General features: G+C 46.9%; 1 protein-coding gene across 5 annotated transcripts in view; it reads left to right on the top strand.

Moving 5' to 3' along the window:
• ASAP1 (ArfGAP with SH3 domain, ankyrin repeat and PH domain 1) overlaps positions 1-26340 on the top strand; it is a 352675-nt gene that overhangs the window by 15512 nt on the left and 310823 nt on the right. The window lies entirely within an intron of this gene.

The raw sequence follows: 26340 nt of genomic DNA, 5'->3' as shown, positions 1-26340 counted from the left end.
GATCAAGTTCAGAGCCTCTCGGAGCCTCAGTTTTGCTACTTGTCAAATGCAGTGAATACGACTTCCGTCTTACAGGCTGTGGTGAGAACTCTATGTAATAGTACGTGGAGAGCAGTGAGAATGGTGCCTGGCACGTGGTATTAACTGGAAGTGGAGATGTGAGCTGTCCTGATCATGATGATTATTAGGGGTTAAGTTGTGTCCTCCAGTAAAGCTGTGTTGAAGTCCTAACCCTGAGTACTTCAGAATGTGGCCTGATACAAAAATAAGGTGTCTACAGAGTTAGTCAAGATAAAATGAGGTCATTAGGGTGGGCCCTAATCCAATATGACTGGAGTCCTTGTAAAAAGGGGAAATTTGTAGACAGAGACCGACACACAGAGAGAGAAGGTAATGTGAAGACACACTGGGAAAAGGCAGCCATGTGACTGGACGATGTGTCTCTAAGCCAAGGATTGCTGGCAACTACCATGGTCTAGGAAGAGGCAAGGGAGGATTTTCCCTAGAGGCATCAGAGAGAGCATGGCCCTGTCCACACCTTCATTTCAGAACTGTGAGAGAATAAATCTCTGTTGTTTTAAGCCACCTAGGTGTTGGTGCTTTGTTATGGCAGCCCTAGCAAATGATGATGGTGATGGTGATGATGATGATGATGATGGTATTGATGATGATGGTGATGATGATGATGGTGATGATGATGATGATGGTGATGATGATGATGATGATGGTGATGATGATGGTGATGATGATGATGGTGATGATGATGATGATGGTGATGATGGTGATGATGATGATGATGATGATGATGATGATGGTGATGATGATGATGATGGTAACGATGGTGATGGGGGTGATAAAGCATCTGGCCTGAACACTGACCAAAAAGATGGTCGGTCCCACGTGTCTGACTACAGATAGGCTTGTGGCATTAATTCAGCGAACAGTGGCATGGTTGTACCTTCCAATTCTGTATTCTAGTGGTGCCTCCAAATGGCACTTGTTGAGAACTTCCTTGGTGTTACACTAGGAGCAGGAGATTAGAGGGTGGTGCTCCCAGGCTAGAGGCTGAGATGGACACTGAAGGAGTAGCTCCTCAGAGATCGAGGTGACGTTCCATCTGCTGCATGAATGTGTTGAGAAGGGGCCCCTAGAGGGGCCCTTTGGGGCCGAGGGCAGAGACTTGCACAACACAGGACCGTAGCCACGGTCAGTGCATGCCAGGGGTTGGAGAAGCATTGTTCGATGTGGTAGTTGCCTAGGGCTGGGGAAGCAGATGCACCTTGGGTCTGGAGGAGTGAGAGGGACAGGACTGAGAAGGAGGTTGGCCTTAATCCTGCACCAGGAAGGTGAGATCCGTGGCTCTGTGCTTTGCGAAGCATCGGGGCTCAGCTATTTCTCCCTCATCTCTGACCTGTGTCCCGACCTCCCTGTGCAGTGCATTGAAAGGAAATTCACACCGGAAGGAAGAAACACCAAGTTTAAAGGATGGAGAAGGTAACAGCCTGAGTCCTTCCGTGTTGTACAGACAGGGTGTTGTGGTAGAAAGAATATAAACTTGAGCATGGGATGGTCCTGGGGCAGACTCCTGGGGGGGAACTCCTGCTCTGTCCTTTGCTTGAGACGCTTGGGCAACTTACATTCTCTGAGCCTTAGTTTCCCCACCTTTCCACTTGATCCACTGCAGGGTGGAGATTACAGTGAGATCATGTAGGACAAGGGTGTGGCACCTGAGAGGGCCTGAATAAATGCCAGTTCTTCACCACTTAACCTTGTTTACACATGGGACTCTGAAAAAGGGCTTCATGCTACTTGTAAAACCCAGTCGTCAGAGGCAGGAAGAGAGAGTTGGCATTTGGAAAGGCCTGCACTTCATGGAGCAAATACATCACTAACAAGAGGGGCTGGGTCCCCCGGAGGAAAGGGTGAGACGGATGCTGGGGCTTCTGGAAGGCTTTGATAACTCTCGTTGGCTGGAGTAACTCTGACACCCTCATTGCTCTCCAGTTACCTAAAATATTGCAGAAAAGCAGGTGAAGCCTCCTTAGCCCTGTGGGTGGCTTAAAAATAGCCCCTGGGCACAGGACAGCCAAGCCGGTTTTCCCATGACCCCGTCAGCTGACCTGCTGCCCCTTCGCCACCCGCTCCTGCCCAGTGATGTCTCCCATGCATCCTCTCCCAGCCACTCTGGCTACAAACCTGGATATTTATTCCTCACATATTTATTTGAGTTTCCACTGCATTCCAGCATTATCGGGGCGGGGGTGGTGCTGGGCAACAGCAGTGAACACAACAGAGAAAACTCCTTGTCCTCATGGAGCTTACACTCCACTGGGGAGACATGCAACAAACAAACATTTAATATGGATATGAGATGCTTAATGGAGAAGAGCTCACCAGAAAGGAGGCTGGAGAGAGCCAAGGGGCTGTGCACTGTCAGATGGGGTGTTCAAGGAAGCTCTCCTCGCAAAGGTGACGTGAGCAAAGACCCAGAGGAACTGAGGGAGTGAGCACGAGGCACTCTGGCGTAAAATGTGTCCCAGACACAGGGACTAGCCATTGCAAAGGCCCTGGGGTAGCTGCATGTGTGGCATGTTCAAGGAACCTCCAGGGGGCCAGGGTGGCTGGAGTGGGGTGAGTGATGGAGGCGTCACTGATGAGGGAAAAGGTGATGGGGTCCGGGTGATGCACAACCTTGGTGGGCACTTTGAGGACTTTTGTTTTTACTCTGAGAGGGAAAGGAAGCTCTTGGAGGGTTTTGAGCAGACGAGTGATATGATCTTGGCTCACTTTTTCACCAGGATCCTGCTGTCTGCTGTGTAGAGAACAGGGTGAAGGACAGGGAGATGGTTGGGAGGCTGTGGCAGTAATACAGGCAGAAGGTCAAGGTGGCTTTTGGACCAGAGTGGAAGGAATGAGGTGGTGGGATGCTTGGATTCTGGGTTTATGGATTTCCCCTCCATCACTCAGCTCATCCAAACCATCACCCAGCCCCGCTGGTTGTACCTCAGCCATCCCAAGGAGGTTGGGAGGACTTCGGAGGTGCTATTCAGCAAGTCCACTGCGCTGTGAGCTCCTTGAGGACAGGAATGCACCTTCCCTCTCAGGTCTCCCGAGCACCAGCCTGGTGCCTGGCATAAATGCGGGCCATTTGTAATGTTTATTTTTTTTATTTAAAAATTTTTTTTTTGCCTTTTATACTTCTCAGTATACTTCTCATTTTAAATCTACTAACTTGTGAGTAATGTTCAGGTTACCTGTATCATTTGCAGTTTGTGACAGTGTCAGGCAGGAACACTGGTTTTTCACTCCTGGTATAACTTTACATTGGGAGAAACGGTTTAATTAAAGCAGTATCCCTGGCCTTTCTCTGCTCCTTTGCTGAGAATGATGACTCATCGGTTGGTGAATCTGGGAAAAGAGATTTGCCCGTCTTTTTTTTTTCTTTTTCTTTTTGGCCACGCTGCGAGGCTTGTGGAATCTTAGTTCCGCAACCAGGGATTGAACCGGCGCCCTCGGCAGTGAAAGTGCCGAGTCCTAATCACCGGACCGCCAGGGAACTCCCCGTAATGTTTATTTCGTAGACAATGAGCCTGTCATTCCCTGGTCCCTAAGATAGGATGTGGCGCCATCTTGGGTGCTCCCAGTGTCCCCCGTGCTTACCCTTATCAAATGTGTCACGCTGATCCATCATTGTCACTTCCCCATGCTGCTCTCTGAGCTCCTAAGGCCAACGCCGTTTTGTCCAGTGTCACGAGCACAGTACAAAGCCAGGTGCTCAGGAGGTGCTCCCTGCGAGGGAGTGAAGGCCCCTGGTCCCTTTCATCCCCTGTTCAGAGAGGGTGTGACAGCCAGCGTCAGTTTCCATCTCAGGAGAATGAAACTGCTGAAAGGCTCCCAGCCTACGTGGTGGCCCTCGGGCCTTCTGAAGGGAAAAGCAGACACACAGAGGTGGAGAGGCCTGCTGTTTGAGTCGTCAGCACCCTGAGGGGCCCTTGGGCCGTGGAGTGGTCTCCAGGGCTTGTCTACACGGCACAGCGCGTGGAGAGCTATGTCAGGAGGCTGGGGCACTTGTTGACGGGCCAGCATCCTCCTGGGCTGGGAGACCCAGACCGATGGGGACGGTGTAGCAAGAAGTTCTGCTTGGCTGGGTTTTGCCTGGATAGACCAGAGAACTGGACAGACGCGTGTGAGATCACTATGTATCTCCCATTTCCCAGCTCGCTCACCTTGATTCGTTTTGTTTTATAACCTCAAGGCCTTTCACCATTTCCTTTTTATCAATTTTTAAAAATTATACTTTTGTAACAGCTTTATTGAGGTATAGTTCACATATGATACAATTCACCCGTTTAAAGGGCAGAATTCAGTGGTTGTTAGTATATTCACAGAGTTGTGCAACCCTGATTACAATCAATTTTAGAACATTTTCATCACCCTGGAAAGAACCCCATCCATACCTGTTAGCAGTCACTCCCCACTTTCCCCCCACCCCGTCCATACTGAAGCCACTTTCTTTCTGTTTAGTTTATGACATACTGATATTTATTTATTTATAATTTATTTATTTATTTATTTTTGGCTGCGTTGGGTCTTCATTGCTGCGTGCGGGCTTTCTCTAGTTGCGGTGAGCGGGGGCTACTCTTCGTTGTGGTTCACAGGCTTCTCACTGCGGTGGCTTCTCTTGTTGCAGAGCACGGGCTCTAGACGCGCGGGCTTCAGTAGTTGTGGCTCACGGGCTCTAGACGCGCGGGCTTCAGTAGTTGTGGCTCACGGACTCTAGACGCGCGGGCTTCAGTAGTTGTGGCTCACGGGCTCTAGAGTGCAGGCTTCAGTAGTTGTGGCTCGCGGGCTTAGTTGCTCCGCGGCATGTGGATCTTCCCGGACCAGGGCTCGAACCCGTGTCCCCTGCATTGGCAGGTGGATTCTTAACCACTGTGCCACCAGGGAAGTCCCATATGACAAACTGATATTTAAAGAAACAGTGCATTTAGCTAAAACTCAACGATACTAAATAAATACAGGTGGGTCACCAGCATCACAATGATCATAAAATCATAGAATCCTTTTTTTTACTTTGATATCATTAACCAACCCTCTCCCTATACAGATGAGAAAACTGAGGTCCAGATAGGGGAAATGATTATTTTTTTTTTTTTTAGCGATTCGAGTCAGGCATTTTATTTCTAAAAACCAAAGCTCAAGTGAGGCTGAGCTGGTCACTGCAAGATGAACCAGCAGGACATTCTCTCTTCGAATTAGAAAGCCAGGCCTCATCTGGAAGGTGCTTGCTCAGATCGTATCTGTTTTTCTGTGTGGTCATAATCATCCGCTCCCGAACGCCCGCTAGGCCATCTGTGATGGTCTGGGTCTGTGTCCTTCTGCAGCTTCATCTTTCACACTTCCCCTGTCCTCCGCCCCATGCCCCTCCTCCCCCTCCTTCTCCTCCTTCTCCTCCCCCCGACAACTTTTATTCTGAGCCGTCCATCCCCCTCACACTTCCCTCCCTGTTTCAGGCCCCACACCTTTGCTCAGGTCGGCCCCTCCACCTTGAACGCCTGTAACCTTCACCTACTTGATGAACACCTTCTGAACCTGAGCATCTCCCCTTCCAGAAGGCTGTTCCTGACTCAGCCTGATTCCCGACAGAACTGACCATCTCCTTGTCGTGGCCCCGCTGTACCTTGTACAGGCTTTTGTCCAGGCATCTGTCTGCCTTACTGTTTTGTGACTTCCTGAGAGCAGATATTGTTAAACTGTTATTTTATTCGGAACCCATGGGATCTAGCATAGGATCTGGCACATAGTAGGTGTTCAGTTGAAGATTGTTTTTGAATGAATTAATGAAACCTTGCATAATTCAATTCAATAGCCATTTTACACTGAGGGCACTAGGATGGTGTATTAGTAATAGTGTTAACAGCCTCAGTAACGACAGGTGTACCTTGGGGATATTGCGGGTTTGGTTCCAGACTACCACCATAAAGCAAATATCACAATAAAGCGAGTCACACAATTTGTTTGGTTTCCCAGTGCATATAAAGGTTATGTTTACACTACACCGTAGTCTGTTAAGGGTGCAATAATAGCATTATGTCTAAAAGAAACCAATGTATATACCTTAATTAAAAAATACTTTAGGGCTTCCCTGGTGGCGCAGTGGTTGAGAACCTGCCTGCCAATGCAGGGGACACGGGTTCGAGCCCTGGTCTGGGAAGATCCCACATGCCGCGGAGCAACTGGGCCCGTGAGCCACAACTACTGAGCCTGCGCGTCTGGAGCCTGTGCTCCGCAACAAGAGAGGCCGCGATAGTGAGAGGCCCGTGCACCGCGATGAAGAGTGGCCCCCGCTTGCCGCAACTAGAGAAAGCCCTCGCACAGAAACGAAGACCCAACACAGCCATAAATAAATAAAAACAAACAAACAAACAAAACTTTATTGCTAAAAAATGCTAACCGTCATCTGAGCCTTCAGCGAGTCGTAATCTTTTTGCCATAGTAACATCAGAGATCACTGATCACAGGTCACCGTAACAATAATAATGGAAAAGCTTGAAATACTGTGAGAATTACCAACATGTGACACAAAGACACAAAGCGAGCAAATGCTGTTGGAGAAATGGCACCCACAGACTTGCTCGGTGCAGGGTTGCCACAAACCTCAATTTGTAGAATACACAATATCTGCAAAGCACGAAAAAGTGAAGCACAGTAAAACGAGGTGTGCCTGTGGTCCCTACGATGTTTAATGGGTCAAATACAAGAGCTGTTTTTTTTCACTCATCTGAAAATCCAAAGTGGATATTGTTAGTTCAGTGGTGTCTGTCTTCCACGTGGTGACTCAGAGACCTAGGCTTCTCCACCTTCGTGGCCCTGCTTGGTGGCCCCTAGGGCTTTGTCATTGTCTGCATCCACTGGCAGGAGGGGTAAGTAGCATGCAGGAGGCAAGCTCACTTCTTAGAAGCCTTGGCCTGAGATATGGCCAGCAACATTTTTAAAAAAAATTTATTTATTTTATTTATTTTTGGCTGCGTTGGGTCTTGGTTGCTGTGTGCGGGCTTTCTCTAGTTGCAGCGAGTGAGGGCTACTCTTCGTTGCGGTGCGCGGCCTTCTCATTGCGGTGGCTTCTCTTGTGGCAGAGCACGGGCTCTAGGCACGTGGCCTTCAGTAGTTGTGGCATGTGGGCTCGGTAGTTGTGGTTCGTGGGCTTAGTTGCTCCGCGGCACGTGGGAGCTTCCCGGACCAGGGCTCAAACCCGTGTCCCCTGCGTTGGCAGGCAGATTCTTAACCACCATGCCACCAGGGACGCCCTGGCCAGCAACATTTCGACCCTCATTCCTTGGCTGGAGCTCTGCCACGCGGCCGTGCCCAGCCACAAGGGAGCCTGGGAAATGTAGTCCAGCTGTGTGGCCAGGAGGAGGAGGCTAGTGGACCTCAAAACCCTGTCCCGTGAAGCTCTGCTAAAGTAGTGGGCACTGTTTGGCCTAGAGAAGCAAGACTCCGGTAAGGTGGTATTTGTGACCACAGACCATAGTTTGCTAATCCTTGGTCTAGAGAGATCTGAAGTCCCTCCCATCTCGAGATGCTGTGATGCTGTTCATTATGCCCTCAGTGTATACAGCAAGGGGTGCAGCTGGGGTTTGGCTCTGGCAAGCTGGTGCCAGAGCCTGCCTGCCCAGCTGCTATGCTGTATGTTCCTCCTTTGAGCCTGGTACCAGTTCTAACATTATTTTTGCCATGGAGGGAGATAATTTGGTGTTAAGAGGAATGAGAAAAATCACCCTTTGAGCTCCACCTGATGTTCTAGATACATTTTATACATTTTGCTGAATAAGTGTGGCAGTAATCCTAAATCAACCCAGTAAAGTTGGTATTAGTGACTCTATTTGACAGATGAGGAAACTGAAACTCACTGACGCTTAGACACTCGCCAGATGTCACTGTCTGGGAAGTGGTTGAGTGGGTATGTCAATTAGGAAACATCCTGCGACATAGACCAAAACGGGCTTAAATGAAACCACGAGGAAGCACGCTCACTCACATAACTGTACGGGGTGGGGATGGTGTGAGCAGGGGTGCTGTGTCACTGTCCCCACAGGATATTCAGAGCATCCTTGAATTAAGATAATTCCAGAATTGCATAAAGGAATTTTTGTAATTGAGGTAAAATTGACATAAACCTAACCATTAATCATTTTAAAGCATACAACGCAGTGGCATTTGGTACAGTCACAGTGTTTTTTTGTTTTTTAAAAAATGAATTAATTAATTTATTTATTTTTGGCTGCATTGCGTCTTCGTTTCTGTGCGAGGGCTTTCTCCAGTTGCGGCGAGCGGGGGCCGCTCTTCATCGCGGTGTGCGGGCCTCTCACTGTCGCGGCCTCTCTTGTTGCGGAGCACAGGCTCCAGATGCGCAGGCTCGGTAACTGGGCCCAGCTGCTCTGCGGCATGTGGGATCTTCCCAGACCAGGGCTCAAACCCGTGTCCCCTGCACTGGCAGGCAGACTCTCAACCACTACGCCACCACGGAAGCCCCACAGTGTGTTTGACCACTAGCTCATCACCCCAAAAGGAGACGCTGTACCCACTGAACAGTCACTCCTCATCAACCCCCTTTCCTTGTCTCTGAGCCCCTGGCGACATCTCGTGTGCTCTGTGTCTCAAAGGATTTAGCTGTTTTGGATGTTTCATGTAAGTGGAATCATACAATATATGACCCTTTGTGTCTGGCTTTTTCCCCTTAGCATAATGATTTTGAAGTTCATCCGTGTCAAGGCACGTATCAGTACTTAATTGCTTTTTATGACTGAACAATATGCCAGTGTATGGCTAGACCACGTGTTGTTTATCTGTTCATCTGTTGATAGAAGTTTGGGTTGTCTCCACCTTCTGACTATTGTGAGTAGTGCCTTTGTGAACATTCACATACAAGTGTTTGTTTGAAAACCTGTTTTCAACTCTTTGGGGTATATACCCAGGGATGGTATTGACGAGTCATCTGCTAACTCTGTGTTTAATTTTTTGAGGACCTGCCAACTTTTCCAAAGTGGCTGGACCATTTTACATCTCCCCCAGCAACGTGTGAGGGTTCCAGTTCTCCACGCCCTCGCCAAGACTTATTTTATGTTTTTTGGTGTTACGGCTGATCTGGCGGGTGTGACGTGGCATGTCATGGTGGTTTTGATTTGCATTTTTCTAATGACTGATGCCTTTGAGCATCTTTCCTGTGCGTGTGGGCCACATAAAGGGACCTTTAAGAGGGTGTGGCAGGTGCAGGGAAGCTCCAGGGACAGTGCGGGGGCCCCGGGCACATGGCCAGTGCACAGTTTGAGGGGTGGGGAGGGAACAGTTGCTAGAATCTGGAGACAGCGAGGGCACGAGGAGGGGCCCTGACCAGAGCTGAGACTTGGGTTGAGGGTGACAGCCAGTTCGCAGTGACCCCCAGACAGGGAGCAGGGGTGGGGGCCGGAGGGGGGCAGCAGGGAGGATGGTACCTTACTCTCCCCCTCCCTCCTGTCTCCTGCTAGGGCTCCCTGTTGGCCAAAACCATCCTGCAGCCAGAGGGTAGGGGGCCCTTGCATTATTAGTCCCTGGAGGCCAATTTGGGGCACAGAGAAGGGGATAGTGGAGCATGAGGGACACGTAGCACAGAATTAGTGTCTATTCCAGGAGCCCCCGCTCCCATTTTCCTGTAGTTCTTCAGGTCTGTCCTTCTTCATGTGTAGGCTTCCCCCTGAGACTGGTAGTGAGACGGGCTGCATCCACTTTGAGCACCTTTATTGTAACGTCCAGAGGAAGAGAGAAAACACCATTTCTTAAACCTCTTCTAGGAGATTGAGAAAGAGCTTTCCCAGAAACCTCCAATTTCAGGTCTCCTTGACCCAAGTTGGGTCACATGTCCTTTAGACTGATTACTGGCAAATTGCTGGGAGGGTTTTGGACCAGCAGGGCCCACACCCGGGAGCTGCAGGAACACATGCTTCCTGGGAGAAGGGCTAACCTGAATGAAGTCAGGAATGAGGAAAGGTGCTGGGTAGAACCCCACGGTGCCCTTCCCTGGGGATTCCTTGGAACATCTGCTAGACTAAAGCCCATGCTTTTTCCACTCCGCCATGTACCATGCCAGGGGCGAGACCAGAAGCCTGGACCAGGCCTCCTGGAGGGTTTACGCCCTCGCTGCTGAGTCACGCCGGGCAGCGTGCCATCTCCAGCTGGTACCAACCATCTCAGGCCTCCTCAGGGTCTCCCAGCCCCTGTCATCCCTCCTCTGGTCCACATCCTTAGTAACAATTCCAGGGAGTGAGGCCCGACTCCACTCCATCAGAACCAGAGGCCCTGAGTTCAACCAGGAGTTCAGGAAATGGGTTTTTTTTTGTAGATTTTGCCACAAAAGACAAAATTTTTAAAACCCACCTGTTGTATGATGCCGTGTATATGAAATCTCCAGAATAGGCAAATCTGTAGAAACAGAAAGTTAGGCTGTTCTTTTGCCAGGAGTGGGTGGAGGTGGAACTGGGGGGGAGTAACTGCTGGTAGGTACAGGGTTTCTTTTTGGGGCAAAATGAAATGTTCTAAAATCGATTGTGGTGATTGTTGCACAACTCCGTGAATTATATTGAAACCATTGAACTGTATCCTTTAAACCGGCAAATTGTATGGTATGTGAATTATATCTCATCAAAGCTGTTACAGAAAAAAAGGACACAAAAGCTCGGTCTGCTGCTGTTCTTTTTGTTTTATTTAAAGTCAAAATGGATTGCTATTTTATTCCTTAAAATAAAAATTATCTGTGGCTTATACCATGTTTTCTTTTTCCTCTCTCCCTCCCCCTTCCTCCTTTTCTTCTTCTCTCTTTCTTTTCCCTACTTTCCTTTAGATAAGTACCCACCTCCCTTTAGTCTTCGTAGGTTCTGTGGACTTGACCCAGCCTGTATACTCGTATGGACCCATGGGCAATACCCAGCCAGTGGAATGTTCCAGCCCCTGGCCACAGAGTTGAGTTCAAGGATGCACACACAGTCAGAGTCAACCCTGAGACTTTTATTGGAACTATGGGGGAAGAGAGACTTTCCTTCCTCAGGGATTGCTCAACTGTGACTGCACATAAACCTGAAGGCCAGTGGCCCCCTGGGGGCAGACCTGCCTGAAATACCCCTGTCACCACTCCAGGAAGGCAGAACCAGCAGACGGAGACTAGGTCCTCTCTGGCCATATGCTTTGAGTGAATCTAGCCATGCCCGAAGTTACATCCATCCCTGGATTTCTCAGTTTGGTCAGCCCATAATCTCCACCCTCCTCTTTTTTTTTTTAAGCCAGTAGTTGAGTTTTCTGCCTCAGGAAATCGGCTTCTGCAAATGTGGGCCCTCCATGCTTAAATGATTCAGAGGCCCCCTTTCCACAGTAATCCCAGTGCCGTGAGAGGGAACTGGTCTTTCCGCCCTATCTCTTGTATCAGAGCAAGCCAGGAGAACCGCTTCCACAGAGGAAGCAGGCTGACGCTGGAGCTTCCTGACCCAGCACATGGAGTCCTTTGTAAGGGCCCCGGATGGTATCTGGGGACCGCCCAGCAGCCTGTCGTGCCCACAAGAATCGGCCTGCGTTCCCCTGTTGCAGGCCTGCCTGTCTGTGTGTGTGCGTGCAGCTGGACATAGACGTGTCCTGGAGCGTGGCCTTTGTACATGGCATGGGGTCCCCTCTTTTCTTCTCTCCTTTTTTGGTTATATATTGTAAACCACGTGAGTCACACTCATTCAGGATTTTATGTGTTTATAACAAGGGGGAAGGGTACCCCTGTCAGCTCAGGCTGCCATGTTGCCCGAGCGAGAAGTGTCTGATGTTCTTTCTGCTCTGTCTCCCTGGTTCCCAGCAAACACAGCAGTTGTGGACCCGGGCGCTATCCTTCTCAGTTTTCCCCTGTGGCACCTGAGGCTCTGAGGATCCAATGGACTTTCCATCAGATGGTTTGTCTCCAAAGCAGATAGAAGAGGCCAAATCTCCTGCTGCTTTGAGGCACGAATATTCCCACCTCAGACTCAGTGCCTTGTGGTTCTTTGCCATTTAAGGGAAACAGAGTTGGGGAAGGTGAGAAGGCTTGATTCTAAGAGAAGTTTGGTTCATACCAGGCCCCAGAAGATGATGCTTAGGGTGACCTACATTTGAGACAGTTGCAAAGCACGAGGCTTGCAGGAATCCATGGCACTGTTTAGCTGGTGTTGACCAGTTGGCAACTGGACTCTGATGGGAAATGAAAGTGTGCCCGAAAGCCTTGGTATGAGGCTGTTTGTTTAGGTGGTCATTCGTTCATTCATTCAACGAACGTTTGCTGAGCCAGGCACTGTGCTAGCCACAGGGTCCTCTGGTTCCCCCAAAGGCTCCTCCGGAAGAGTGGGGATAGGGTGTGGGGTTGCTTTGTTAACAACTCCGTTGTGCTGCCTCGGTGATATTCCCAGGGCGTTCCATTCTGGTGAGCATCCTGGATTCGGTGAGTCCAGTGGCAGTGACATGAGTGGTGCAGGGAGTGGACTCAAGGCCGCAGTGAGTCAGCTGCATCCAGGCGTAGCGTCCTGCCTGTGTCGCCTGTCACCTTGGAGACAAACAGCTGTGAAACAGAGAAGATTTAAATCCTCAGTAGAAGGAAAGAGTCTTGACTCTGGAGAAATTTCATTTTGAAAAGAAGTCTTGTAGACATGGGTTGATTCTTCTGGGTTTACAGGCAGTACAATTCCTAAGAAGCAGAGATGAATTTTCCGAAAGAAGTTTGAGGATTGGGGTTGCCCCAGCAGTGGTGTCATGAGGCTTCCTCAGGGTAGGGCTGCAAGGTAGTTTCTTCTCGGGCTTCCTGTTCTGGAGGTGGTGAACTGGGAAAGCTGGTTTAGGTCATGTGACTATTTCCTTGTAGCTTAAAAGGAACCCCCAGTTTCTCATTTTGACAACTCATACAGAAGTCTTTCTGATGTTCCCTTGTTTGTTTTACTCTCATTCTGATCATGTATTCAGACAATAGGTGTTAACTGAGCAGCTGTGAAGCACGTTGCATCATCATGTCACGTGACTTTATTATAGTGTTGTGTCTTAAACACAGATCGCCTCTGCCTTCAGGAATGAGATGAAACCAATGAGTCAGGCCCCTCTCTACAGCCACACCTGCTCTTCCTTTTCTCTGCCAGTCTGTCTTCCTTCTCTTTCAAAGCCATGTTCTTCCAGGAAGCCTTCCTCGTTTGAACCTGCCCCTCTGTCACCATTCAGCAAATATTGCTTTGTGCCCACTGCACGTCAGCCTCTTGGCCAGGGGTTTGGGGGTCAAGATCAGAGATTTAGAGGAGAGTAAGTAATGGTTCTTGTCCCGGAGGAACTTCTGGTACTGAGCATGGTCATGGGAGCAATGTTAGTCTTTGTATGGGGAGGGTTCCCGTATGTTCCTGCAGTTGTATCAGTGTGGCATTTTGCCCTTATTTCCTATTCTTGGGTATACTTAATGAGATTGTAAGTTAGCTGAGGGAAAGTGTCAGCCCATCAAAAAGTACTGTGTTATTATGCTATGTCTATTATTCATTCAACAGATATATCATTCATGTACTCTTCAACTATGTATCCAGTCCTAGAAATTGGAACCCTTGTGTACTATTGGTGGGATTGTAAGATGGTGCAACCTCTGTGGAAAACAGTGTGGTGGTTCTTCAAAAATTAAAAATAGAATTACTATATGATCCAGCAAATCCTCCTCTGGGTATATATCCAAAAGAATTGGGGTCTCAAAGAGATACTAAAACATCCATGTTCATGGCAGCCTTGTTGATGGTAGGCAAGAGGTGGGAGCGACCCGAATGTCCATCAGTGGATGAATGGATAAACAAAATGTCATATGTACATATCATGGAACAGTATCCAGCCTTAAAAAGGAAGGAGGGACTTCCTTGGTGGCTCAGTGGTTGAGAATCCGCCTGCCAACGCAGGGAACACGGGTTTGAGCCCTGGTCCGGGAAGATCCCACATGCCGTGGAGCAACTAAACCCGTGCGCCACAATTACTGAGCCTGCGCTCTAGAGCCCGCGAGCCACAACTACTGAGCCCACATGCCACTACTACTGAAGCCCGCGCACCTAGAGCCCGTGCTCCACAATAAGAGAAGCCACCGCAATGAGAAGCCCACGCACCGCAATGAAGAGTAGTCCCCGTTCGCCTCAACTAGAGAAAGCCCGTGTGCAGCAACGAAGACCCAATGCAGCCAAAAATAAATTTATTAAAAAAAAAAAAAAGGAAGGAAATTCTGATACATGCTACAACATGGATGAACCTTGAGGACATCATGCTAAGTGAAATAAGCCAGTCGCAAAAAGACAAATACTGTATGATTCCATTTATGTGCAGTATCTAAAGTAGTCAAATTCATAGAAATAAAAAGTAATGGTGGTTGCCCAGGCCTGGGGGAAGGAGGTATGGGGAGCTGTTGTTTAATGGGTGTAGAGTTTCAGTTTTACAAGATGAAATAGTTCTGGAGATCTCCTGTTATAACAATGTGAATATACTTAACACTACTGGACTGTACACTTTTAAATGGTTAAGGTGGTAAATTCTGTGTTATGTGTTTTCTTTTTTTTTAAGTTAATTAATTAATTTATTTATTTTTGGCTGTGTTTGGGTCTTCGTTTCTGTGCAAGGGCTTTCTCCAGTTGCGGCGAGTGGGGCCCGCTCTTCATCACCGTGCGTGGGCCTCTCACTATCGCAGCCTCTCTTGTTGCGGAGCACAGGCTCCAGACGCGCAGGCTCAATAGTTGTGGCTCATGGGCTCAGTTGCTCCGTGGCATGTGGGATCTTCCCAGACCAGGGCTCGAACCCGTGTCCCCTGCATTGGCAGGCAGACTCTCAACCACTGCGCCACCAGGGAAGCCCTATGTGTTTTCTTTTTTTTTTTTTTTTATGTGTTTTCTTTTAACCACACAAAACTTTAAAAAAATGTATCTATCTAGTCCTTTAGAACAGACATGTTCAAAGTACTGAGAATTTTCTGGTTTACAAACCAGACAGGGTCCCTCACCTCGTGGACTTACCTCTGCAGTGAGCACCGACTACATGCCAGGAATTATACCACCACCCCGAGAGTTAGCTACTAACCATCCCAGTCCTGCAAATGGGGAAGTGGAAACAGAGGTGAAACAACTTGGCCAGATCCCCAGAACAAAAAGCATATCCAGGGGTGGGAGGCCTGAGAATCTGGAGCAGGAGGCCAGCCTGGCCGAGGTTACAGGAATTCAGACACACTGGGCAGAGCCTGGCTCAGCGTGCTGGCATAGGGTGCCTGGGAGCACGGCTTAGCAGGCTGGACATTGTGACAGAAGTATCAGCGCTGGGTCTCAGACATGGCAGAGGGGTCAGCAAACATTTTTCCAGTGAAAGCTCTTTCTTAGCCTGTGGCTTGGAACTTGCCACTCTGTGTTCTCTGAAGCCCCTCTTCCTGTCTTTTCTGTCTGGTATCCCCTGTGTTCCTCCCTCAAAACCTGAAGCTGCTTCCACCTCCCTCGTGAAGCCACTCTATGTTCTGTATTCTGTACTGATTCTAAACTTTGTGCCAACGTTCATTTTTGCACTATTGATTTCCCTTTCTGCCTTACATCGGAGGAAGGTGCCCACCTTAAATATGACATCTGTTGAACTGTTGTAGGAATGAATGAATGGGTGGATGGATGGATGGATGGATGGATGAATCTGTCAAAAGAGAGGATAGAGGCATATATTTATTTCATAGTTGTACAATATAATGGGCAGCATAATTAGATCTTGTTAACCTGTGAACCAACAAGTGGGGAATTCCCTCCCTTTATTTATCAGCAGTGCAAATATGCATGATTTCCAAGCCTAAGTTTTCTGAGCCACAGATAGATGGGAAATTGTGGGGTGAACCCTCATGCAGGGGCAGGTGTGCTTTGATGGATTCTTTGGTCTGAACGAGATGGTTTAGACTTCTCATTTCTCAAATTTACAGCCTTCTAAAGACTGCTCTGGGCTTTCAGTAGAAGAGATTTGAACATTCCTTAGATATACTTTATTTCCTTTGATTCTGAGATGCCTTTGATTGCAACATGCATTCTTGACATCATCACAGCGTTGGAGGAGAAAACAGAAGCTCTGCCGCATTACATTTCATTGATGGGAAGACACACTGTGTTCCAGAAACAGTAAAATGTGAAAATAGGGCTGTCCACAAAATGGAAGGAATAATGTGATTCCAAAGAGTGTTGTCAAATTGGGTTGCCTGGGTGAGTTCATGCTGATTGGACCTACTCCAGGGAGTTAGGAGTGAGCTTGAATGGCAAGGCTGGTCTTGCTGGCTTGTCATAGGTCTTTTTTTAGTTCTAGCACTAGGAGAAAAATCCATACAGCAGAGACCTCTCTCCCGAGGCTGCCCCTGCTTTGAAAGGTTGGTGGGATTTGAAGGAAAGAAGTCTTTTGGAGCCAGACAGATCCAGGTTCCACTTCCTAGCTGTGAAAACCCTAGCGAGATGCTCATTCTGTCCTAGTCTCAGTTTCCTTCTCTGTAGAATGGAACAATAATTATACCTGTCTCTTAGAGTTGTTTTGAAGATTAAAGAATTTATTGCTTGTTTAGTGCCTGATACACATAGGAAGCATGCAATATATGCTAGCTGTATAATTATTTTTTCAATTATTATTTAACCTATCAGAGCTGTTGTCTCCTCTGTAAGGTGGGAATCATAATAACAGCTGTGCTCTCACTATGAGGGGCTGGGTGAAGAGTTAGCACAATCGAAGGTGGCAAAGTGCCTGGTGCCCACACAGGCTCTGCGTGGTGCCTAGTGGGCACTTGGCAGTAGGGGCTTCCTTCCAGGGGGGTGAACACCTTTCCATGCAAAACCCTTTCTATCCTGATTCCCTTTTCCTTGGGCAGGGTGGAGGCCAGGCCATGGTCGTAGCCTCCCTGACTGCCCCTGGGGCAGTGGCTCGTGGACAACAGGATGAGCAGCTACAGGAAGCATGTATATGGTGCTGGCCTTGCTGAGAAGCTGCCAAGTCGGGACCCTGGGCTGCTGACGTCCTTTCTAGTTGTGGGTTGTCACCGGTGGGGCACTTGTCCATCACACATCTGCTGTGTGTTAGCACTTCTCTGGTCCTTGTATGACGGCCGCATCTGGGAGTATTAGTTCTCCGGCGCTTCTAACCCGCCCCTTAGTGGCCGAGAGCAAGCTCTCAGGCAGGAAGTCTCAGCGGTTGCTTGCAGTAGGATGCACTTGGACTTTAATGGACTTGTCAGCATCAAGGCAATGCGCGGGGGCACCATCATTGTCTGCTGCCATCTGAATGTTCCAGAAGAAGACACAGACTCACAGAAGTGAAGCTCACGGCCCAGAGTCACACAGCAATTAGGGGGGAGAACCAGTGCTGGAACAGAAGTCTTCCCGCTCCAAACAGTGTCCCCTTTCCAGTGCTTGGGAAAGTCCCCCAACACCGGGCTGCCTGATGCTTCTCCTCCTACGCGGGGAGCACGGGGGCTCTCGCTCACTGTGCTCGCTGACGGTAAACACGCGATTGTTTGCAAGGACCTGGATCGTGCTATTAAAACTGTTGGTAGCACAACAAACCCTAGGTACCTGCAGGTTTCACACTTCACACTTGCAGTTCTTCTCAGGGGACCCCAAAGGAAATGTGTAATTTCTGAGGTGCCACCGACTGAGTTGATCCTGCTTCCGTGGGCTTGAGGAGCAGGCAGCGTGGCTAGTGAGTGAGCCTAGCTGGCCCCCCAGCACAGCAGCTCTCAGGGTTACTTGGTCGTTCTCTTCTCGGCTCACTGAGACTATTTTGCTGGCACTCACTTATTTGAAGATTCACACAATTCTCAGGATGCAACTTTTTAAGATGCTGAGGATTTATTATTCACCTTCAGTACGTAGGTTCGTATGGCACCTGGCACTTTTTCTCGTTATCCGTGAGGTTATTTGGTTAAGGTCTGATTCTCTTAAACACGGGCTCTAAAGCAGAGACCAGGTCCATTTTGCTAACCATTATTATATCCTTGATGTTTAGCTTAAGAAACATTTTTTCAATAAATGAATGAATGAATGGATGCATTTTTCCAACAGATGATTCTCATTTATGGGAAGCTGTAGCCAATGGGACATAGCATGCAGTAGGCACTTACTAGATGTTTGTGAGGCAGGTCCGATAATGTGTTCATACCCAGATGAGATCACTTATGAGAGTTCATTCTGTCGTTTCGGTACCTGTCCCCCTACCCCCACCAGACTACGGTCTCAAGCTACCCAGCTTTGCCTCTGCATTGTGACCCAGTGTGCAGTCCACTCAGGAAACAGGATGTAAGACATGGTTACAGTCATCATGAGTTTATAATCCAGCCAGACAGTGGTTCTGGTCTTTTGGATCGTGGGTCCTTTGCTCTGACCTCTTTGGAGAAGAGAGACCCAAACCATCTTTGACTGTTATTTTATCCAGCGAGTGAGGCAGGGGATGGTCCAGGCAGAAGTTCAGCGGTAACATCATTGTTAGGTAGAGCACCTCAACCGTCCTTGGCTTTCTCAGGGCAGGCTTCTGCCGAGTCTTGTCTGCTTCCTTCTATAGCATACCTTGATTATAACCCTGGGCAGATGGAGGCAGGAGGAACAGCCCACCCCAAGCACTTGCTGGTGGGCAGGGGGACACTGTGAGAGTCCAGAGTTACGTGGCCAAAGGCCACAGGTGAATAACTTGGAGCTTCTCAGGGCAGGTAGGGAGGCAGGGCTTGTTGCTTGCTAGTGGATATAGAAACTAAGAGACCTAGTGATTGGTACGAAATCCCCATGACAAACTCAGGTGGACTCTGCCTTCACCACTCAAGAATTGCCGCAGGAGAGGAGGTTTGACTTACCTATTTGAAACAATCAGAAGATCGTATATCGGGCTTCCCTGGTGGCGCAGTGGTTAAGAATCCACCTTCCAATGCAGGGGAGGCGGGTTCGAGCCCTGGTCCGGGAAGATCCCGCATGCTGCAGAGCAACCAAGCCTGTGTGCCACAACTACTGAGCCTGTGCTCTAGAGCACGCTAGCCACAACTACTGAGCCTGTGTGCCTAGGGCCCGTGCTCCGCAACAGGAGAAGCCACCGCGATGAGAAGCCCGCGCACCACAACCAAGAGTAGCCCCTGCTCACCGCAGCTAGAGAAAGCCTGCGTGCAGCAACAGACCCAATGCAGCCAAAAATAAATAAATAAAATAAATTTTTAAAAAAGAAGGTAATACATCAACAGAGGAATGGATAAAGAAGAGGTGGTACATATATACCATGGAATATTATTCAGCCATAAAAAAGAACAAAATAGGGACTTCCCTGGTAGCACAGTGGTTAAGAATCTGACTGCCAATGCAGGGGATAAGGGTTCGATCCCTGGTCCGGGAAGATCCCACAAGCTGTGGAGCAGCTAAGCCCGTGGGCCACAACTACTGAAGCCCGCGCGTCTAGAGCCCATGCTCCGCAACAAGAGAAGCCACCGCAGTGAGAAGCCCGTGCACTGCAACGAAGAGTAGCCCCCGCTCGCTGCATCTAGAGAAAGCCCGCGCGCAGCAACGAAGACCCAGCGCAGCCATAAATAAATAAATAAATAAATTTAAAAAAAGAACAAAATAATGCCATTTGCAGCAACATGGATGGACCTAGAGATTGTCATACTGAGTGAAGTAAGTCAGAAAGAGAAAGACAAATATCATATGATGTCACTTATATGTGGAGTCTAAAAAAAGGGTACAAATGAACTTATCTACAAAATAGAAATAGAGTCACAGATGTAGAAAACCAACTTATGGTTACCGGGAGTAAGGTGGGAGGGAGGGACAAATTGGGAGATTGGGATTGACATATACACACTACTATATATGAAATAGATAACTAATAAGGACCTACTTATAGCACAGGGAACTCTACTCAATACTCTGTAATGGCCTATATGGGAAAAGAATCTAAAAAAGAGTGGATATATGTATAACGGATTCACTTTGCCGTACGTCTGGAACTAATACAACATTGTAAATCAACTATACTCCGATAAAAATTAAAAAAAAAAACCAAAAGAAGAAAATAATACAAAGTGGGATGTATTCAGTCAGAATTCATACTGCCTTACCTCGCATAGTAAGTAAAGCTCTGAGCTTTGAAGCCAGGCTGTCCCAAGTTTGAATTCAGAATCTGCCTCCACCAAGTAGCTGTGTGACCAAATGGTACATCATTTTTGTGGGCCTCGGTTTTCTTATCTGTAAAACGCAGACAATCAAAATTCCTTGCAGGGTTGTGGTGAGGATTGAATGCGATAATGAATGTATTATATGTAGGATGAGTCTGGTACCTAGAAAGTGATCAATAGGGGGCACTATTATTATTATTGTTGTTATTGTTATTTGTGCTGTAGGAGTTCAGAAATGGACAGATTGTTGGGCTGGGAAAGTTGGAGAAAGCTTTTTTTTAAAAAAAATTTTTTTTTATTGGAATATAGTTGATTTACAATGTTATGTTAGTTTCAGGTGTACAGCATAGTGAATCAGTTATACATATACATATATCCACTCTTTTTAAGATCCTTTTCCCATATAACCATTACAGAGTATTGAGTAGAGTTCCCTGTGCTATACAGTAGGTCATTATTAGTTATCTATTTTATATATAGTAGTGTGTATATATCAATCCCAATCTCCCAATTTATCCCTCCCCCGCCCTTACCCCTTGGAAACCATAAGTTTGTTTTTTACATCTGTGACTCTATTTCTGTTTTGTAGGTAAGTTCATTTGTACCCTTTTTTAAGTTTTGCATATAAGTGATATAGCATGATATTTGTCTTCCTTTGTCTGACTTAACTTCACTCAGCATGACAGTCTCTAGGTCCATTCATGTTGCTGCAAATTGCATTATTTCTTTTTTTTCTTTTTTATGGCTGTGTAATATTCCATTGTATATGTACCACATCTTCTTTATCCATTCCTCTGTTGATGGACATTTAGGTTGCTTCCATGTCCTGGCTATTGTAAATAGTGCTGCAATGAACATTGGGTGCATGTATCTTTTTGAATTATGGTTTTCTCCGGATATATGCCCAGGAGTGGGATTGCTAGGTCAGATTGTAGCTCTTTTTTTAGTTTTTTAAGGGACCTCCATACTGTTCTCCATAGTGGTTGTACCAATTTACATTCCCACCAACAGTGTAAGAGGGTTCCCTTTTCTGGAGAAAGCTTCTTGAAAGAGAAGGCACTTCGAGTGGGGCTAGACAAGCTAGGCTTCTAGTAGACAAGAGGAAGATTTGCCGAAATATGTATTCAGGCTTTTTTCTTTAGGTCTCTGGTTTTCTAACTACAGCTTCTACAGAACAGGAAAGAATCACATCAGTAAATAGGAAAGGTGTTTGCTGTGATGTTATGGGAACAAAGAAAACTGTCCAAGCTGTAGCCAGCTGCTGGTGACTCAAGAGTTCATAACATCCTCTATAAAAGGATACGAATCCCAGCATCCGTGAAGTCACTTCTGTTGAATAAATCTCAACACCTATTTGGTGACTGGCAATAAAGAAGGGCTGATGTACTAAATGACTTATGTCCCTATTTTTGCATGGCATACAGGAATTGCTTTCTGGAATGACATACCGTAAGTCACAGAATAGAATTTCAGTGGAAAAAGCAGAAACATGGGTGGATAGAAACTGTGATGCTTGATGATAATGAGTTCTGGTTCACTCTAGCAGGTACTTGCTTTAAATCTTCCATCACTGGTGGCAGGGGGAAATGAGAGGTTATAGAGAAGAGCAAGGGGGTTAATAGCACACGTTCACTCCTCTGACGTGTATTTATTGAACATCTAGTTATAGATGATGTGTGTTCCCTGCCCGTATCTTGAGCCCACCCTGGAAAGCACTGCAGGTGGTGCCTGTTCCCAGGGAGGGCTTCCTGCATCTCTGTCTGAGGCCATACCCTGGCTGTGCGTGGCCAGTGAGGCATGGGGGTGGGTGCATAAATGCCCCAGCTTCCTTACCCCAGGGTGGCAATTCTAAGGTGTGTTCCCATCTCTCAGAGGGTCCCCACTGGGGTTGTGCCCCAGCTGCCTAAGTGGTAACCTGCATGACCTCATGACAAGTTCCCTAACCTCTGAGTTTCAGATTCTTGTAGGATGGCTGTGTGGATTCAACAGACGATAGTGTTACTACCACCACTACTAGTTACTGTTTTGCTCAGTGCTTGAACTACATTATCTAACTAATTCTTAGTGACTGTATGCAGTAGGTACTTTAATTATCCCAATTTTAAAGATGAGGAAACTGAAGTATGAAAGGATAAATAACTCACCAAAGAGTCATAATCTGAGTTCTAACCCAGATGCATTTGTTCTAAGGAGACAACTTTTAATTATAAGCCAAACTGTTAGAGTACAAGGCCTAGCAAGGAAGCTGCTATTATTATTATTAGCAAGTGCCCAGCATATAGTTGGTGCTCCTTTTATTTGTGCAGTTAAAAAAATAATGAATGTCAATAAAAAAAGAAAAGAAAGAAAGAAAAAAAACAAACCAAAAAAGTGAGCACCAGGCCTTGAATGGAGGCAGAATTCTGGATCAATCAATATTTGTGATTAAATGAAAAAAAAACAAAAAAACGGGAATTCCCTGGTGGTCCAGTGGTTAGCACTCGGCGCTTTCCCTGCCATGGCCTCAGGTTCAATTCCTGGTCGGGGAACTAAGATCCCATAAGCTGCGAGGTGCCGCCAAAAAAAAAAAAAAAAAAAAAAAAGGAATGAATGAATGAATGTTAGTTCCTCGAGATTATAAATGTTTTTTGTTCTTGGCTCTGTCTTCCCTGCATATAATAAGTCCAAGACAAATATTCCTTGAATGAATGATTGAATGAATGAATGCAAAGTGGAATTTTTTTTTTTAAGTTACTAGTAGTTCCCTGGTTCTAAGAAAATCATGTTAATTGAAATGCATTGTTTATTTGACTTTTACGAAAACCGGTTCCAGAAAGGAAGTAGCTTTAAAATCCTAACAGTATTTATCTGTAGGGGATGGGATACTAAAATATTTTATTTTCATGCCTTACTACTTTTCGTGATGGACCTGGATTACTTTCATAACTGGAAAGAAAGAATCTCTGTTTGAAAAACAAAAATCAGTCTCAAAGCATAAACAGTTTCAAAGCAGTGTGGGTGCAGCACTGACATATACGTAGATGCTATCCTAATTCACGTGAGTTCAGAGTCGAGGAAGCAGGGTGTGAACTGACGTTGGTGTCACACCTCACACAGCAGTTTCACACATCGTCTCTCTGGGGGTTCACGCCAGTCTAGTGACGTAGGTCAGGCTATGGTAGTGATCTCATTTCACTAACAAGGGACCCAACAGCCGAAGAGGCTCACCGACCAGGATACTCTGTCCCTGCAGCCCCTCGTGAAGACCCATTAGAGGAAGTGGGACAAGGGTGGAGGTGGATTGGGGTACCAGGGACTCATGTGATAGCTGTCTCTGAGCATCTTCGAGTTATTTTAAGGAGAGGAAGCCTGGCTTAGACTTTCTGAGTCAGACAACCTGGGTTGGAATCCCAGTTCTGCCGCACACTGTCTTGGACACACTATTTCATATCTCTCAGCATCGATGTTCTCATCTGTAAAGCTGGCCCAGTGTCTTCTTGTGAGGGTCAAATTGGCACCAAGTAGGTGTGTTTTCTGCAAGAGGTGGCTTTGCTGATTGTCATCACATCTGCTTTGTCTGTGTGCAAGGCTTTCATTTTTCCCAATTGTGTTGATACTCATTGGTGTCCATAAATTAGCGTTCCCATGTATATTCGTCAGGTTTTGCCGAGTAACAAAAACCTCAGAACTGCAGTGGCCTGCTTGATGGCAGGTGTTTATTTTCATGCTCATGGGTCGTGGGTCAGTTGTGGTTTGGCTGATCTAGGTTGTGCTTGGCTGGCTCAGGCTGAACTTCAGGTTTGGTTCAGATCTGCTCCACGTGCCTTTATTGCGGGGTCCAGGCTGAAAGGCAGCAGCTGAAAGGGGCTGGGGAGACATAGTCCTCTCATGACACATCACAGGAGGGCAAGGGATAGACTTGGGACCAGCATAGTGTCATTTCCATCCGAATTCCATTGTAAACAAGTCAGTGGTCCAGTTCAGAATCCAATGCTGCATGGAAAGAACTACCACCCGCTATAGTAGGAAGGACTACAAAGACACAGGACCAAGGGCAGGGATGTATAATTCAAATTCAGGTTGAGAGTGAAGAATAGGAGCAGTGATCCAGTCTATACACTGTCTTAGCTTGTATGCTTGGGTGAAGCAAGGAAAGCAAAGGAAAGGCAAGGTGAGGCGTGGGCTGGGAGAGGCATTGCTTATTTATGCCAGTAACAGGGTCTTGTTTTTCATGTACATATAGTGTGTAAAGTTGTGATCAGGAGGTGAATGTTACGGGAAAATCATGGTCTGTGATTCTGGAGGAGAGCATATGTTTTTGCTTATGCCAGTACCACCCTGTCTTGATTATTCCAGCTTTGTAGTAGGTTTTGAAATTGGGAAATGTGAGTCCTCCACATCATTTTGGCTATCTGAGTTCATTGCATTTCCATATCAATTTTAGGATAAGACTATCAATTGCCCACCTAACTTAAATGTGTGATTCAAAGTTCGGGAAGATTCAGTCAATCACTGTTGGCATCTAAGGTTGAAGAAGGTGGTTTGATCATTTATCCAACAAATGTTTATTAATATTGTGCTGGACACCACTGTGTGGTTGGTGCTGGGGATACAAGAAAATCCAAACACAGTCTTTGTATCACATGGCTTATTATCAAATCAAATCAACATGTTTATCAGTCTTCACATGAATGAATGCATAGTTAAAAACAGATAAATTCTGTAATCTAATCTAGAGGAGTAGGAAGAGTTTCCCTGAGGAAGTAATATTTAAAGAAGTATAGGAGTTAACTAGCCAAAGTGAGAGAGGAAACCTTACAGGCAGAGGGAACAGCATGGGCAAAGGACCTGGGGCAGAAGGACCGTGGAAAGTTGCAGGATCTGAAAGAAGGTCATGTGGTTGCAACAGTGAGCTGGGGTGGACAAGATGAGGTCAGAGAGGAGGGGGGCAAGAGTCAGACTGTGTTCAATCATTTTTATCTGGAAGCACTGAGAAACCATTAAAGAATGTTAAGCTAGAGGTGCAGGGATGACACAGATTCGAGTTTTAAAATTTTTATTCTGCATATTAGCCAGTCGTATTTGGATCTGGATTTTTTAAAACAAAAAAACTGTTAAAAAGCATTTTTAACATTTATGAGGCTATTAGAAATTTGAACATTGGATATTTGGTGATATCAAGGAATTAGCTTTTTAGGTGTGGTAATGATGTTGCTCTTATATTTTTGTAAAAGACCTTATATAGCGATACGTGCTGCACTATTTTTTTTTATATAAATTTATTTTATGTATTTTATTTTTGGCCACGTTGGGTCTTCATTGCTACGCACGGGCTTTCTCGAGTTGCGATGAACAGGGGCTACTCTTTATTGCGGTGCGCAGGCTTCTCACTGCTGTGGCTTCTCTTGTTGCGGAACACGGGCTCTAGAGCGCAGGCTCAGTAGTTGTGGCCCACGGGCTTAGTTGCTCCGTGGCATGTGGGATCTTCCCGGACCAGGGCGTGAACCTGTGTTCCCTGCATTGGCAGGTGGATTCTTAACCACTGCGCCACCAGGGAAGCCCCTGTGCTGCACTATTAATGACGGAATTAAGACGCCTGGAATTTGCTTCTAAAAACTAACATGGGGAGGGGGAGGGATTAGGGAGTGGACGGGGTAGGACTGATTATGAGTTGATGGTGATTGGGGCTGGGCAGTGGGAATCTCTGTGTTTGTGTCTATACAGAATTCTGCATAATAAAACATAAAAAAAGAAAAAGATTGTTCTGGCTTCAGTGTAGGGGAGCAGATTTCAGAGGGGGAAATGGTGATGAGGGGAGACCAATTAGTTGATAGTTGTAGTAGCCCAGGTGACAATAATGGAGGCTTGATCCAGGGCTGTGTCAGTGGAGATGGAGAGAGAGAGACAGGTTGAGAGATATTTAGGTTCGAGACATGTGACTTAGGGATGTGGAGATGGTGTGTCATGTGTGTCCCTAGGTTTCTGGCCGCAGATGGAGGTACCATTCTGAACTTGGGGAAGGACCCAGCAGGTCCCTTGGCTTCTCTTGTTTTCACACCCCCACTTCTGTTTCCCCTCCATCCAAAAATATTGAAGCTGTTCCCTTATGTAAAACCTTTAATCCCAGACTTCCTGTGCTCTGTGCACTCAGCAATTAATTAAGCTTTGGTATGCATGAATTAATT

Source organism: Balaenoptera physalus (genome assembly GCF_965194825.1).
Source record: "Balaenoptera physalus genome assembly, chromosome: 17".
NCBI classification, from domain to species: domain Eukaryota; kingdom Metazoa; phylum Chordata; class Mammalia; order Artiodactyla; family Balaenopteridae; genus Balaenoptera; species Balaenoptera physalus.
Note: the sequence above shows the minus strand (reverse complement) of the source record. Positions and strands in the feature narration are given on the sequence as shown.